At 26.6% G+C, this 16,163-nt stretch overlaps 2 long non-coding RNA genes across 2 annotated transcripts in view; one reads left to right on the top strand and one right to left on the bottom strand.

The window, feature by feature from the left end:
* The window catches only part of LOC126292302 (uncharacterized), a 60,057-nt gene that overhangs the window by 17,453 nt on the left and 26,441 nt on the right, over positions 1 to 16,163 (bottom strand). The gene's annotated exons all lie outside the window — the stretch shown is intronic.
* Positions 1,465 to 14,885, top strand: LOC126292301 (uncharacterized). Its single transcript, XR_007552090.1, has 2 exons — positions 1,465 to 2,203; positions 14,327 to 14,885. It is a non-coding gene; the product is annotated as an uncharacterized LOC126292301 (long non-coding RNA).

Genomic DNA, 16,163 nt, shown 5'->3' with positions numbered 1-16,163 from the left:
TTATAATACATTCATTTACCTAGGATTATAGCTACTTATGTTTTTAGCTTAAAATAGGTTATTATAATATAATATATATAATAATATGTTATTTAAAATTTAATATTATTATAATTGGATATAATAAATGAAATTATTAATTTTAAATATAAATATATTATAATAATATAAATAATTATATTAATTATAATAAAAGAATTAACATACATTATCTATAATTAGATTATTTTACTAATATATATATAAGTTAACTTAATATAAAAAAAAGAATTCATATTAATAACATATTCTATTAAATTACATAATTGTATAAAATATATTTATTATATTATTTAATCTTTCTTTATTTATTAGTGAAAAGAAAGTTAAATAAGAAAGAATATAATACATTTATTGCTATACATGTTCCATATTAATCTTTAATTATATATAATAGAGAAGTTGTTGTGGTCATACAGGGGAGCGTTTCTTTTTTTTGGTAATGTTTGTGGGTTTTTTCTTTTTTTTCTCTAAATATTTGAATCTTTTATTTTTTCCTGATTTAATAAATTTAAAAATTTCTTATTATTTATTTTTAAAATTTTTATTCTTGCTTGTTTATTCACTTTTTCTTTGTATTATATGTAAGTTTTGTTAGACTAAATGTTCTTTTTGCAGTAATTTGATTTAATTATCAAGTGATTTTGGATTTAGCAATTGATTTAGTATCGGCATAATTCGTGCCAGCAGCCGCGGTTATACAATTGATACAAGTGAATATTATTGGTTAAAACAGTTGTTTATACTATTAGGGTTGAAATATAAATTTGTAAGGTGAAATGTTAAAATTTATTTGTGGCCCTTTTTGTGAATCTGTGAAATTTAAATAATAAACTAGGATTAGATACCCTATTATTTTAAATGTTAATTATATTTACCAGGGTACTATTAGTTAAGGTCTTTAAACCCAAAGAATTTGGCGGTATCTCATTCCATTCAGAGGAACCTACCCCATGATTGATAATACCCGATTTACTCTACTTAATTTATTTGTTTGTATATCTCCGTTATCAGAGAATCTTTTTAGAGTTATAATTCTCAAGATTTATAATTATAAAATATTTCAGGTCAAGGTGCAGCTTATAGTTAAGAGGAGGTGGGTTACAATAGATTTTTGTTTATAACGGATTTGATAGTGAAATACTGTTAATGAAGGTGGATTTGTTAGTAATTTAATTTATTTAATTTAACTGATATTGGCTCTGAGATGTGTACACATCGCCCGTCGCTCTCATTATTGATTATTCTATTCTATTTTAAAGTAGCTTCAATTTAGATGAGATAAGTCGTAACATAGTAGATGTACTGGAAAGTGTATCTAGGAAGAGTTTCAAGATATAACTTATTAGTAAAGTGTTTCATTTACACTGAAAATTTTTCTGTGCAAATCAGGATATCTTGATTATTTATTTTATTATATTTATTTTTTGTTTATTTAATTTTTTAATATAAATAATTTTATTGTATTTTTGTCTTAGTATATTTTATAGAATTGATTTTTTAAATTATAGTGTATTGGTAATGTAAGTGTTTTATGAAATATTATTTTAAATTTTTTAAGTAGATTTTATTTATTGTACCTTTTGTATCAGGGTTTATCAAAATGTTAGTATTTATTTTACTTGTCTCGATTTGGGTTGATTTATAAATAATTTATAGTTAATGTATCATAATTATTATTAAATTATTTATAGAAATGAGATGTTAATCGTTTCCCAAGATATCTAGTTACTTAAGAAAAAATTTAATTTTTTAAAGTTATTTGTTTTTATTTAATTTTTTAAGTAAAAATATTAACTTATTTATTCTTTAAGGGATAAGCTTTGAAGTTAATAACCTATAATTTATTTTATAGAAATATAATGATAAGCTTTAAACCAGCTATCTTTAAGATTACGTTTTAGTTCATTATTTTTTATTTTGATTTTTAAATATTTTAGGTTTTTTATTAAGATTATTAATTTAATTTTAAAATTTTTGTAATAATGATAGAATTAGTATATTTATTTGTATGAAATTTTTACCTTGTGAACTTATTGTAAGGAACTAGGCAAAATTGATTTCCGCCTGTTTATCAAAAACATGTCCTCTTGTTTATACTTTGAGGTCTGGCCTGCTCACTGAGCGTATTTTTAAATAGCCGCGGTATTTTGACCGTGCGAAGGTAGCATAATCATTAGTCTCTTAATTAGTGGCTGGAATGAATGACTTGACGAGAAACCAACTGTCTCTTAATAAATTTTTGAATTTTACTTTTGAGTGAAAAGGCTTAAATTCTTCTTTAGGACGAGAAGACCCTATAGAGCTTGACATTTTAATTTTATATAGTTTTTTGTTGGTCTTTCTATATTTAATGATGATGTTTTGTTGGGGTGACATGAAGAATAGATAAACTCTTCATTATTATATCATTTATTTATGTTTGTTATTTTGATCCATAATTTATGATCATAAGATTAAGTTACCTTAGGGATAACAGCGTAATTGTTTTTGAGAGCTCATATCGACAAAGCAGATTGCGACCTCGATGTTGGATTAAGAAAAATTTTGGGTGCAGAAGCCCAATGATTAGGTCTGTTCGACCTTTAGATTCTAACATGATCTGAGTTCAGACCGGCGTGAGCCAGGTCGGTTTCTATCCTAAGATTATTAATCCATATTAGTACGAAAGGACCATTTGGTTAAAATATTTTTTGTTATATTGATTAATACTAATTTATTTACTATTTTGACAGATTAATATGTTGAATTTAGAATTCATTTATGTAGATTTTTATCTACAAATAGTATTGATACTTTATGATTTATTTATATTTATTTTGAATTTTCTTTTATTGGTTATTTGTGTTTTAATTAGTGTTGCCTTTTTAACTTTATTAGAGTGTAAGGTTTTAGGTTATATTCAGATTCGAAAGGGTCCAAATAAGATAGGTTTTGTTGGAATTCCTCAGCCATTTAGAGATGTTATTAAGTTAATTTGTAAGGAGCAGCCAATTCCTATTATATCTAATTACCTACTTTATTATTTTTCCCCTGTTTTTAATTTAATGATTTCTTTAGCCGTTTGAGTAATTTTTCCTTATTTAACTTATATGTGTTCTTTTTCTTATGGAATTTTTATTTTTTTATGTTGTACTAGATTAGGTGTTTATACTGTTATAATTGCTAGTTGATCTTCTAATTCAAATTATTCATTATTAGGTTCTCTTCGTTCTGTTGCTCAAACAATTTCTTATGAAGTTAGATTAGCTTTAATTTTATTGTCTTTAATTATTTTAATTGGTAGTTTTAATATGTTTGATTTTATAAACTATCAGCTTTATTGTTGATTTATTATTATTTCTTTTCCTTTAGCTTTAGCTTGTTTTGCTTCTTGTTTAGCTGAAACTAATCGTACTCCTTTTGATTTTGCTGAAGGGGAATCTGAGTTAGTTTCAGGACTTAATATTGAGTATGGTGCGGGTGGTTTTACTTTAATTTTTTTAGCTGAATATACTAGAATTGTCTTCATAAGAATATTATTGGCTTTAATTTTTTTAGGTGGTGATTTTTATTCTTTTATATTTTTTATTAAGCTTGCTATTATATCTTTTGGTTTTATTTGGGTTCGTGGAACATTACCACGGTTTCGTTATGATAAATTAATGTACTTAGCTTGAAAAAGTTTTTTACCTTTATCTTTGAATTTTTTATTTTCTTTGTTGGTTTCAAGATTTTATTTATCTCATTTGTTTAGTAAATTTTTTTGAGAAAAGTTAATAGAAGAGTTAAACTTCTAATTTTATGTTTTCAAAACATATGCTTTTCCTAAGCTAATTAACTTTATTCTTTAATTAATTTATCTCATGCGTTTGCGACATGGACATTAATTAAGAAATATGTAAAGTAGATAATTGTTAAGATTTGACCTGTTATAATATAAGGTTCTTCAACAGGTCACGTTAGTAAGCATACAACAACTACTATAATTCAGAATAAAATTTGATTAATAGGGTCAAATTGAATGCCTCGGAATGGTGTTTTATTATAAAATGGTAAAATTATTAAGATTCTAATTGATAAAAATAATGCAATAACACCTCCTAATTTATTAGGGATAGATCGTAGAATTGCATAAGCAAATAGGACATATCACTCTGGTTGAATGTGAACTGGTATTACTAATGGGTTGGCAGGTACAAAGTTATCTGGATCTCCTAATAGGTAAGGATTGATTAAACATAGTATAATTAATAATGATGTTATTATTACAAATGTAATAGAATCCTTAAAGGTAAAGTATGGATGGAATGGAATTTTTTCAATATCTCCATTTAGTCCAAGAGGATTATTAGATCCTGTTTGGTGAAGAAAAAATAAATGAATTGCTGCTATAGCAGCAATAATAAATGGTAATACAAAATGGAATGTGAAGAATCGATTTAATGTTGCATTATCAACAGCGAATCCTCCTCATACTCATTGGACTAAATCTGTTCCTAAGTATGGGATTGCTGATATTAAATTAGTAATTACTGTTGCACCTCAAAAAGATATTTTGCCTCAGGGTAAGACATATCCTATAAATGCAGTTGCTATAACTAAAAATAAAATCACTGTACCAATTATTCAGGTATGTATATATATATAAGATCTGTAGTAAATTCCCCATCCTACATGTAAGTAAATACAAATAAAAAATATAGATGCTCCATTTGCATGTAAGGTTCGGATAATTCAACCATTATTTACGTCTCGGCAGATGTGTACTACACTACTGAATGCTATTTCAATATTTGATGTATAATGTATAGCTAAAAATAGTCCAGTTACGATTTGAATTACCAAACATAACCCTAATAGGGATCCAAAATTTCATCAAAATGAAATATTTGTTGGGGCAGGTAAGTCAATTAAAGAGTTATTAATAATTTTAATTAAAGGATGTCTTAATCGTAAGGGTTTATTCATTAGTAATTATCTTATTTTACGCATAGGTCCCTGATTAATATTAGTGATTTTAACAACTGCTAGTAGTGCTAAAAATAAATAAATTATTATTATTATTGTAATAATGAATGTTGGTCTGTTATATAATTTTTCTAAAAATATTGTTATTTCTTGATAATTGATAGAATTATCAATATTTATAGTTTCGGTGTTTTTGAAAAAGTCTATAAATATAGATATATCTAGAATAATTAATATTGATATGATAAATACTCACATAATTAATGTAATAATTATAGTAATTGATTTAGGCTGAAATATTTCGTTTGATGCAATTCTTGTAATGTAAATAAATAATACTAGTATACCACCAAGAAATGTTAAAAATAAAATATATGATAATCAATAACTTTATATTATTGTTCCTGTTATTAATCCAACTAGGAAGGTTTGAAGGATAATAAAAAGCATTATTGATATTGGGTGTCTTAATTTAATAAAATTAATATTTATTACATTTGATAATGATATAATTATTATTTTGATCATTTCAGGGGTTAGTTTATTTAAAATATCGGTTTTGGGGACCGATGATGGAAGCTTTTCCACCTCTGAAGTTTTAAAAGTGGGGGCTGGACTTATTTCCGGTTTACAAGACCGGCGTTTTTTTTTAAACTATTAAAACTAATGTTTATATTCTCTATTTTTACTTCTTTATTGATTTATTTTGCTGGTGTTTATGTTTTTTCTTCTAAACGTAAACATTTATTAATGGTTCTTTTGAGATTAGAATATATTGTTCTTTCTTTATTTATATTAGTTATTGTTTTTCTTATTGAGTTTGATTATGATTATTTTTTTCCTGTTATTTTTTTAGTTTTTTCTGTTTGTGAGGGTGCTTTAGGTCTTTCTATTTTAGTTTCAATAATTCGTTCTCATGGTAATGATTTTTTTAATTCTTTTGGTTTATCTTTATGTTAAAGTATTTATTTATAACTATTTTTTGGATCCCTCTTTGTTTATTAAATAATTGTTGATGGTTGGTTCATTCTTTAATGTTTCATCGAGTTTTATGTTTATAATTTGTGTTTATTCATATGCTGATTTGAATATAATTAGATATTATTTTGGTATTGATTATTTTTCTTTTAGTTTAATTTTGCTTAGTTTTTGGATTTGTTCTTTAATAATCACTGCTAGAGGTTCAGTTTATTTAAGTTCATATCATTCTAATTTTTTTTGTTTTTATGATTTTGATTTTAATAATTATGCTTTACTGTTCATTTGCTAGATTAAGTCTTCTTTCTTTTTATATTTTTTTTAGGCTAGATTAGTTCCTACTTTACTTTTAATTTTGGGGTGGGGTTATCAACCTGAGCGTTTGCAGGCTGGTGTTTATTTAATTTTTTATACTTTGGTTGCTAGATTACCTTTATTATTAGTTTTATTTAAGGTTTATGATTTTTCTAATACTTTATATTTTCCTTTATTAGTTGATTTTGGTTCTTATTATTTTATGTTTTATGTATTTATAATTTTGGCTTTTTTAGTTAAGATACCTATGTTTTTGGTTCATTTATGACTTCCTAAGGCTCATGTAGAGGTCCCTATTTCAGGTAGAATGATTCTTACTGGTGTTTTATTAAAGTTAGGTGGTTATGGTATTTTTCGTGTTATAAAGGTTATTTCTTATTTGGGTTTAAAGTTTAATTATTTTTGATTATCTTTGGGTTTATCTGGGGGTGTTATTGTAAGATTTATTTGTTTTCATCAGGTTGATTTAAAGTCTTTAATTGCATATTCTTCTGTTGCTCATATAAGAATGGTTATTGGTGGATTGATGACTATGAATTGATGAGGTTGTGTAGGTACTCTTTCTCTAATGGTTGGTCATGGTTTATGTTCTTCTGGTTTCTTTTGTTTATCTAATATTATTTATGAATGTTTAGGTAGACGAAGATTATTAATTAACAAGGGTATAATTAATTTGATGCCAAGAATGGCTTTATGATGATTTCTTTTAAGATCATCAAATATGGCTGCTCCTCCTTCTTTAAATTTGGTAGGTGAAATTAGATTATTAAATAGAATTATATCTTGACCTTCTTTTAGATTTTTTGCTTTGATTTTTTTATCTTTTTTTAGAACTGTTTATACTTTGTATATATATTCTTATTCTCAGCATGGAAATTATTAATCTGGTGTTTATACTTGTTCTCTTGGTTATTTTCGTGAATATCATCTTTTACTTTTACATTGATTGCCTTTAAATATTCTCTGTTTAAAGGGTGATTATTTCTTTGTTTAGTTTGCTTAAGTATTTTAATTAAAAATATTGTTTTGTGGAATCAATGATATGAAGTTTTTCATCTTAGGCCGTGAATTTATTTTCTATTTGTTCTTTGAGTTTTTTTTCTTTGTTTTTTTCGAGAACTATAATTTTTATTTTAGGTATTTATTATTTAATAATTGATTATAGAGTTTTTGTTGAGTGAGAGCTTTTCAATTTAAATGGTTCTATACTTGTTATAACTTTAATTTTGGATTGAATATCTCTTATTTTTATATCTTTTGTTATATATATTTCTTCTTTGGTTATTTATTATAGAGAGGATTATATATCTGGTGAAAAGAATATAAATCGTTTTATTATTATTGTTTTAATATTTATTCTTTCTATAGGTTTTTTAATTATTAGTCCTAATTTAATTAGAATTTTATTAGGTTGAGATGGTTTAGGTTTAGTTTCTTATTGTTTAGTTATTTATTATCAAAATGTAAAATCTTATAGTGCTGGTATATTAACTGCACTTTCTAATCGTATTGGTGATGTTGCTATTTTAATTTCTATTGCATGAATGATAAATTTTGATGGTTGAAATTATATTTATTATTATGATTTTATTTCTAATTCTTTTGAAATAAAGCTCATTACTATATTAATTGTTTTAGCAGCTATAACTAAGAGAGCTCAGATTCCTTTCTCTTCATGACTTCCTACTGCTATAGCAGCTCCTACTCCTTTTTCTGCTTTAGTTCATTCTTCTACTCTTGTTACTGCTGGTGTTTATTTATTAATTCGTTTTAGACCAATATTAGATACTTATAATTGTGGTTGATTTTTACTTTTAATTGGTTGTATAACTATATTTATGGCTGGATTGGGCGCTAATTTTGAATTTGATTTGAAGAAGATTATTGCTCTTTCTACTTTAAGACAACTTGGTTTAATAATAAGAATTTTGGCTATGGGTTATCCAAAGCTTGCATTTTTTCATTTATTGGCTCATGCTTTATTCAAGGCATTATTATTTATATGTGCAGGTTCAATCATTCATAATTTGAAGGATTCTCAGGATATTCGTTTTATAGGATCAATTGTTAATTTCATACCTTTAACTTCAGTTTGTTTTAATGTTTCTAGTTTATCTTTGTGTGGAATACCTTTTTTAGCGGGATTTTATTCAAAGGATTTAATTCTTGAGATGGTTTGTTTAAGATGAATTAATTGTTTAATTTTTTTCTTTATTTTTTTCTACTGGTTTAACTGCTTCTTATTCTTTTCGTTTGTTTTATTATTCAATATCTGGTGATAATAATTTTTATTCTAGATTTTCTTTTGATGATAAGGGTTATTATATTTCATTTGGAATAATTGGTCTATTGTTTGTTGCTGTTTTTGGTGGTAGTCTTTTATCTTGATTAATTTTTCCTATTCCTCATGTGATTGCTTTACCTTATTATTTAAAGTTTTTAACTATTACAGTTGTTATTTTAGGTGCTTATTTCAACTAAGTTTATTAGATATATTCCTTTAAAAATAGGTTATTATTCATCTAAGTAATTTGATTATGGTTGGGGTGAATTACTTGGTGGTCAAGGTTTATATAGATTATTTATTTATTTAATTGGTTATATTCAAGGTTGATATGATTCTAATTTCAAGATTTATCTTTTAACTTTTATTTTTTGAATATTTATTTTGGTAATATTATTTTTCGTTTACTTAAATAGCTTATAATTAGAGCATGACACTGAAGATGTTAAGGAAGTATTTTTACTTTTAGGTATTTATAAATATAGATATATTATTTTTACAGTGAAAATGTAATGTTTTATTTAAACTATATAAATTTTAGAAATGTTAACGGAGTTTAACCGCTAATATAAAAAGTTAGCAGCTTTCATATTGGCTTTACATTTCCTTAATTGGAACTATTATAGTTCAATTATATTATTAACAGTAATACGCCTCTTTTTGGCTTCAATTAATAAGAATAAGGGTAGTATATACCAATCTTCCAGGTCGAAACTGACTGCAATATTTCGCTTCTTATTCTATTTAAGGTTGATTGATATTATCAATACTTTTTGAATGCAACCCAAATGTTATGTTTAACTACAACCCTTTATTCTGCTCATTGTAATGCTCCTTGATTTCATTCATCTTATAGTCCACCTAGTAGAACTAGAATAAAAAATATTGTTGATACTGTTCAGATTATAATGTCTGATGTTTTAAAAATAATTACAATTGGTAGAATTAGTGCAATTTCTACATCAAAAATTAAAAAGATTACTGCGATTAGGAAGAATCGTAGTGAGAATGGTATTCGTGCTGACCTTTTTGGATCAAACCCACATTCAAATGGTGATCTTTTTTCTCGATCATTAATTAATTTTTTTGATAGTGTTGTTGCCAGGATTATTACAATTATTGGAATAATAAATCTAATGAAAACTCTTGTGGATAGAATTACAATTGTTTTTCTTGATTTATATCAACCTTTCTGATTGGAAGTCAAATGTACTATTTATACTAGAAAAACAATTATCTACCTCATCAATAAATAGAGATATATAAGAATAATCATACTACGTCTACGAAGTGTCAGTATTATGCTGCTGCTTCAAATCCAAAGTGGTGTCTTGGTGAGAATTGATTTATTGAGTGTCGAAGTAGACATGTTGATAAAAAGATTGTTCCAATAATTACGTGTAAACCATGGAATCCTGTTGCAACAAAGAATGTTGACCCATAAACTGCATCTGCAATGGTAAAAGGTGCTTCTCAATATTCATATGCTTGGAGTATTGTAAAGTATAGTCCTAATAACACTGTGTAGAATAATCCTTGTAGTGCTTGAGTATGATCAGATTCCATTAAACTATGATGTGCTCATGTTACTGTTACTCCTGATGCTAAAAGAATAGCTGTATTAAGTAATGGAATTTGTATAGGGTTAAAGGGTTGAATTCCTATTGGAGGTCATAGTATTCCTAGTTCAATTGTTGGTGCTAATTTTCTTCTAAAGAATGCTCAAAAAAAAAGAAACGAAAAATAATACCTCTGATGCAATAAATAAAATTATTCCTCATTGTAATCCAATTGATACAAATCCTGTATGTAATCCTTGATATGTTCCTTCTCGTACTACATCTCGTCATCATTGAATTATGGTTAGTAGGGTAATTCCAAATCCAATTATAAATAAGTTAATATTAAATAGGTGGAATCATTTTGCTAGTCCTGATACTAGGACTATTGCTCCAATTGCTCCTGTTAATGGTCAAGGTCTATAGTCTACTAAGTGGAATGGGTGGTTTGAGTGAGTTGTTAACATAGGTTTAATATACTTCTCTAGAATATAGAGTTCTTAGAATTGAGAAAACATAGGCTTGAATTATTGCTACTGCAGATTCTAGAATTAATAGAAGTATTTGTCCAATAATTAGTAATGAGATTAAGTTTATTGCTATAGATGGTCCTGTGTTTCCTTATAAGGTTAATAATAAGTGTCCTGCAATTATATTTGCTGCTAACCTTACTGCTAATGTACCTGGTCGAATAACATTACTAATTGTTTCAATTATTACTATAAATGATATTCATGCGGGCGGTGTACCTTGTGGTACAAGGTGTGTAAATATATGATTAGTATGGTTAATTCATCCAAATAATATAAATCTTAGTCATATAGGTAGGGCAATTGCAAATGTTAATGCTAAATGTCTTGTTCTAGTAAAAATATAAGGGAATAATCCTATGAAATTCTTAAATAATATTATAATAAGAATTGAGATGAAAATGAATGTTGTTCCATTAAATGATTTTGGTCCAAGTAGTGTTTTAAATTCATTATGTAAGGTTAAATTTAGTTTATTTCAGATAATGTTAATTCGTGATGGTGTAAGTCAAATTAGTGATGGGATTAATAATAGTCCTAGAAATGTTCTAGTTCAATTTAATGATAAATTAAAGATGTTAGTTGATGGGTCAAATGTTGAGAATAGATTTGTTATCATTTTCAATTTAAGTTTTTTATTTCAATTGTTCCTTTTTCTGCTCTTTTAATAACGTTAGGTTTAAATGAGAAGAAGTTTATTTGATTAAACAAGATTAATGTAGCTGAAAATATTACGAATAGTGAGAATCATATAAGAGGGGATATTTGAGGGATTTGGATATAATTTCCCCATCAGAAGGAGTCGTTAATTTACTATTATTTGGTTTAAGAGACCATTACTTACTTTCAGTCATCTGATGAATTTCCAGGTGTACTAATCTTTTTAGTTACTTTAGATTGACACTCTAATGTTATTTATTTTAACTAACTCCTTAAATTATCTTAGATAATCACTTAATAAATAAATTTACTGAAGTTCTTTCAATTACAATTGTTATAAATCTGTGGTTTGCTCCACAGATTTCTGAGCATTGTCCAAAGAATAATCCAGGTCGATTTATTGTGAATGTTCCTTGATTTAACCGACCTGGCGTTGCATCAATTTTAACCCCTAATGCAGGAACTGCTCATGAGTGTAGAACATCTGATGCTCTTGTTAATACTCGTACTTCTGTATTTATTGGTAGGATTGTTCGGTTATCTACATCTAGCAGTCGAAATCCATCATTTTCTAGGTCTTGTTCTGGTGTTATATAAGTGTCAAATTCTACGTCTATGAAGTCTGAATATTCATACCTTCAATATCGTTGTCGTCCAATGGTTTTAATTGTGATTATTGCATCTACTGTATCATCAAGTAAATATAATAGTCGTAATGATGGAAGGGCAATAAAAATTAATGTAATTGCTGGTAATGCTGTTCAGATTGTTTCAATTAAATTTCCATGAAGTATATTACGGTTAGTATAGTCAATAAATAATATATAACTTAAGGCATAACCTACAATTACTGTAATTAATAATAATACGACCATAGTATGATCATGAAAGAATGATAATTGTTCCATTAATGGTGAAGATCCATCTTGAAGAGATAAATTTGATCATGTTGCCATTAATAAATATTTTCTAATAAAAGGTCAAACCTTTATTTGTAGAGCTTAAATCTACTGCACTAATCTGCCATATTAGAATCTAGAGATTAATGGTAAAACTGAGTAACTATGTTCTGCAGGAGGGTTATTTTGTAGTCATTCTGTTGATCTTCTTATGTTAGCTCTAAATATAATTGCTCGGTTTGTAACCATTCTTTCTCATATATATTTACAATGAATATAATGATTCCTACAATAGAAATTGTAGACCCAATTCTTGATACTACGTTTCATGATGTATATGCGTCTGGGTAGTCTGAGTATCGTCGAGGTATTCCTGCTAATCCTAGGAAGAGTTGAGGAAAGAATGTTAAGTTTACTCCAATGAATATAATTGTAAATTGGATTTTTAATCATGTATTATTTATAGTTAATCCTGTAAATAGTGGATATCATTGAATGACACCTCCTATAATTGCAAATACTGCTCCTATAGATAATACATAATGAAAGTGGGCTACTACATAATATGTATCATGTAATACAATATCAAGTGATGAATTTGCTAATACTAATCCTGTTAATCCAAAAATTGTAAACAGGAAAATAAATCCTAGAGCTCATAATAATGGTGGATTGAACTTGAATTTAGTTCCATATAATGTAGCTAATCATCTAAATACCTTAATTCCTGTAGGTACAGCAATAATTATTGTTGCTGATGTAAAATATGCTCGTGTGTCAACATCCATTCCTACTGTAAATATATGATGTGCTCATACAATAAATCCTATTAGTCCAATTGATAGTATAGCATAAATTATACCTAATGTTCCAAATGATTCAATTTTTCCTCTTTCTTGACATACAATATGTGAAATAATTCCGAACCCCGGTAGAATTAAAATATAAACTTCTGGGTGTCCAAAGAATGAAAACAGATGTTGATATAGAATTGGGTCACCCCCTCCTGCAGGGTCAAAGAATGATGTATTTAAATTTGATCTGTTAATAATATAATAATAGCTCCTGCTAAAACTGGAAGTGAAAGAAGGAGAAGTAATGCTGTAATAGCTACTGATCATACAAATAAAGGTGTTTGATCTAAAGTTATACTTTCTGATCGTATATTAATTGCTGTTGTAATGAAATTTACTGCACCAAGAATAGATGATACACCTGCTAAGTGTAGTGAAAAAATAGCTAGATCTACAGATGCACCCCCTTGTGCAATAGCTCCTGCTAGAGGAGGGTAAACTGTTCATCCTGTACCAGCACCATTATCTACTATAGAAGATGTAAGAAGAAGGGTTAGTGAAGGTGGTAGTAATCAAAAACTTATATTATTTATTCGTGGAAATGCTATATCTGGTGCACCAATTATTAGTGGAACAAGTCAATTACCAAATCCACCAATTATAATAGGTATTACTGTAAAGAAAATTATTACGAATGCGTGAGCTGTAATAATAACATTATAAATTATTGTACCTTTTGTATCAGGGTTTATCAAAATGTTAGTATTTATTTTACTTGTCTCGATTTGGGTTGATTTATAAATAATTTATAGTCAATGTATCATAATTATTATTAAATTATTTATAGAAATGAGATGTTAATCGTTTCCCAAGATATCTAGTTTCTTAAGAAAAAATTTTATTTTTTAAAGTTATTTATTTTTATTTAATTTTTTAAGTAAAAATATTAACTTATTTATTCTTTAAGGGATAAGCTTTGAAGTTAATAACCTATAATTTATTTTATAGAAATATAATGATAAGCTTTAAACGAGCTATCTTTAAGATTACGTTTTAGTTCATTATTTTTTATTTTGATTTTATAAATATTTTAGGTTTTTTATTAAGATTATTAATTTAATTTTAAAATTTTTGTAATAATGATAGAATTAGTATATTTATTTGTATGAAATTTTTACCTTGTGAACTTATTATAAGGAACTAGGCAAAATTGATTTCCGCCTGTTTATCAAAAACATGTCCTCTTGTTTATACTTTGAGGTCTTTCCTGCTTACTGAGCGTATTTTTAAAGAGCCGCGGTATTTTGACCGTGCAAAGGTAGCATAATCATTAGTCTCTTAATTAGTGGCTGGAATGAATGGCTTGACGAGAAATCAACTGTCTCTTAATAAATTTTTGAATTTAACTTTTGAGTCAAGAGGCTTAAATTCTTCTTTAGGACGAGAAGACCCTATAGAGTTTGACATTTTACTTTTATATAGTTTTTTGTTTGTCTTTCTATATTTAATGATGATGTTTTGTTGGGGTGACATGAAGAATAGATAAACTCTTCATTATTATATCATTTATTTATGTTTGTTATTTTGATCCATAATTTATGATCATAAGATTAAGTTACCTTAGGGATAACAGCGTAATTGTTTTTGAGAGCTCATATCGACAAAGCAGATTGCGACCTCGATGTTGGATTAAGAAAAATTTTGGGTGCAGGAGCCCAATGATTAGGTCTGTTCGACCTTTAAATTCTTACATGATCTGAGTTCAGACCGGCGTGAGCCAGGTCGGTTTCTATCCTAAGATTATTAATCCATATTAGTACGAAAGGACCATATGGTTAAAATATTTTTTGTTATATTGATTAATATTAATTTATTTACTATTTTGACAGATTAATGTGTTGAATTTAGAATTCATTTATGTAGATTTTTTTCTACAAATAGTATTGATACTTTATGATTTATTTATATTTATTTTGAATTTTCTTTTATTGGTTATTTGTGTTTTAATTAGTTTTGCCTTTTTAACTTTATTAGAGCATAAGGTTTTAGTTTATATTCAGATTCGAAAGGGTCCAAATAAGGTAGGTTTTGTTGGAATTCCTCAGCCATTTAGAGATGCTATTAAGTTAATTTGTAAGGAGCAGCCAATTCCTATTATATCTAATTACCTAGGTAATATTTTTCCCCTGTTTTTAATTTAATGATTTCATTAGCCGTTTGAGTAATTTTTCCTTACTAAACTAATATGTGTTCTTTTTCTTATGGATTTTTATTTTTTTATGTTGTACTAGATTAGGTGTTTATACTGTTATAATTGCTGGTTGATCTTCTAATTCAAATTATTCATTATTAGGTTCTCTTCGTTCTGTTGCTCAAACAATTTCTTATGAAGTTAGATTAGCTTTAATTTTATTGTCTTTAATTATTTTAATTGGTAGTTTTAATATGTTTGATTTTATAAACTATCATCTTTATTGTTGATTTATTATTATTTCTTTTCCTTTAGCTTTAGCTTGTTTTGCTTCTTGTTTAGCTGAAACTAATCGTACTCCTTTTGATTTTGCTGAAGGGGAATCTGAGTTAGTTTCAGGATTTAATATTGAGAATGGTGCGGGTGGTTTTACTTTCATTTTTTTAGCTGAATATACTAGAATTGTCTTCATAAGAATATTATTGGCTTTAATTTTTTTAGGTGGTGATTTTTATTCTTTTATATTTTTTATTAAGCTTGCTATTATATCTTTTGGTTTTATTTGGGTTCGTGGAACATTACCACGGTTTCGTTATGATAAATTAATGTACTTAGCTTGAAAAAGTTTTTTACCTTTATCTTTGAATTTTTTTATTTTCTTAGTTGGTTTAAAGATTTTATTTATCTCATTTGTTTAGTGAAATTTTTTGAGAAAAGTTAATAGAAGAGTTAAACTTCTAATTTTATGTTTTCAAAACATATGCTTTTCCTAAGCTAATTAACTTTATTCCTTAATTAATTTATCTCATGCGTTTGCGACATGGAAATTAATTAAGAAATATGTAAAGTAGATAATTGTTAAGATTTGACCTGTTATAATATAAGGTTCTTCAACAGGTCGTTTACCAATTCACGTTAGTAAGCATACAACAACTACTATAATTCAGAATAAAATTTGATTAAT

Source organism: Schistocerca gregaria, chromosome 9 (genome assembly GCF_023897955.1).
Source record: "Schistocerca gregaria isolate iqSchGreg1 chromosome 9, iqSchGreg1.2, whole genome shotgun sequence".
Classification (NCBI taxonomy): Eukaryota; Metazoa; Arthropoda; class Insecta; order Orthoptera; family Acrididae; genus Schistocerca; species Schistocerca gregaria.
This window is presented reverse-complemented; position numbering and strand designations above follow the sequence as displayed.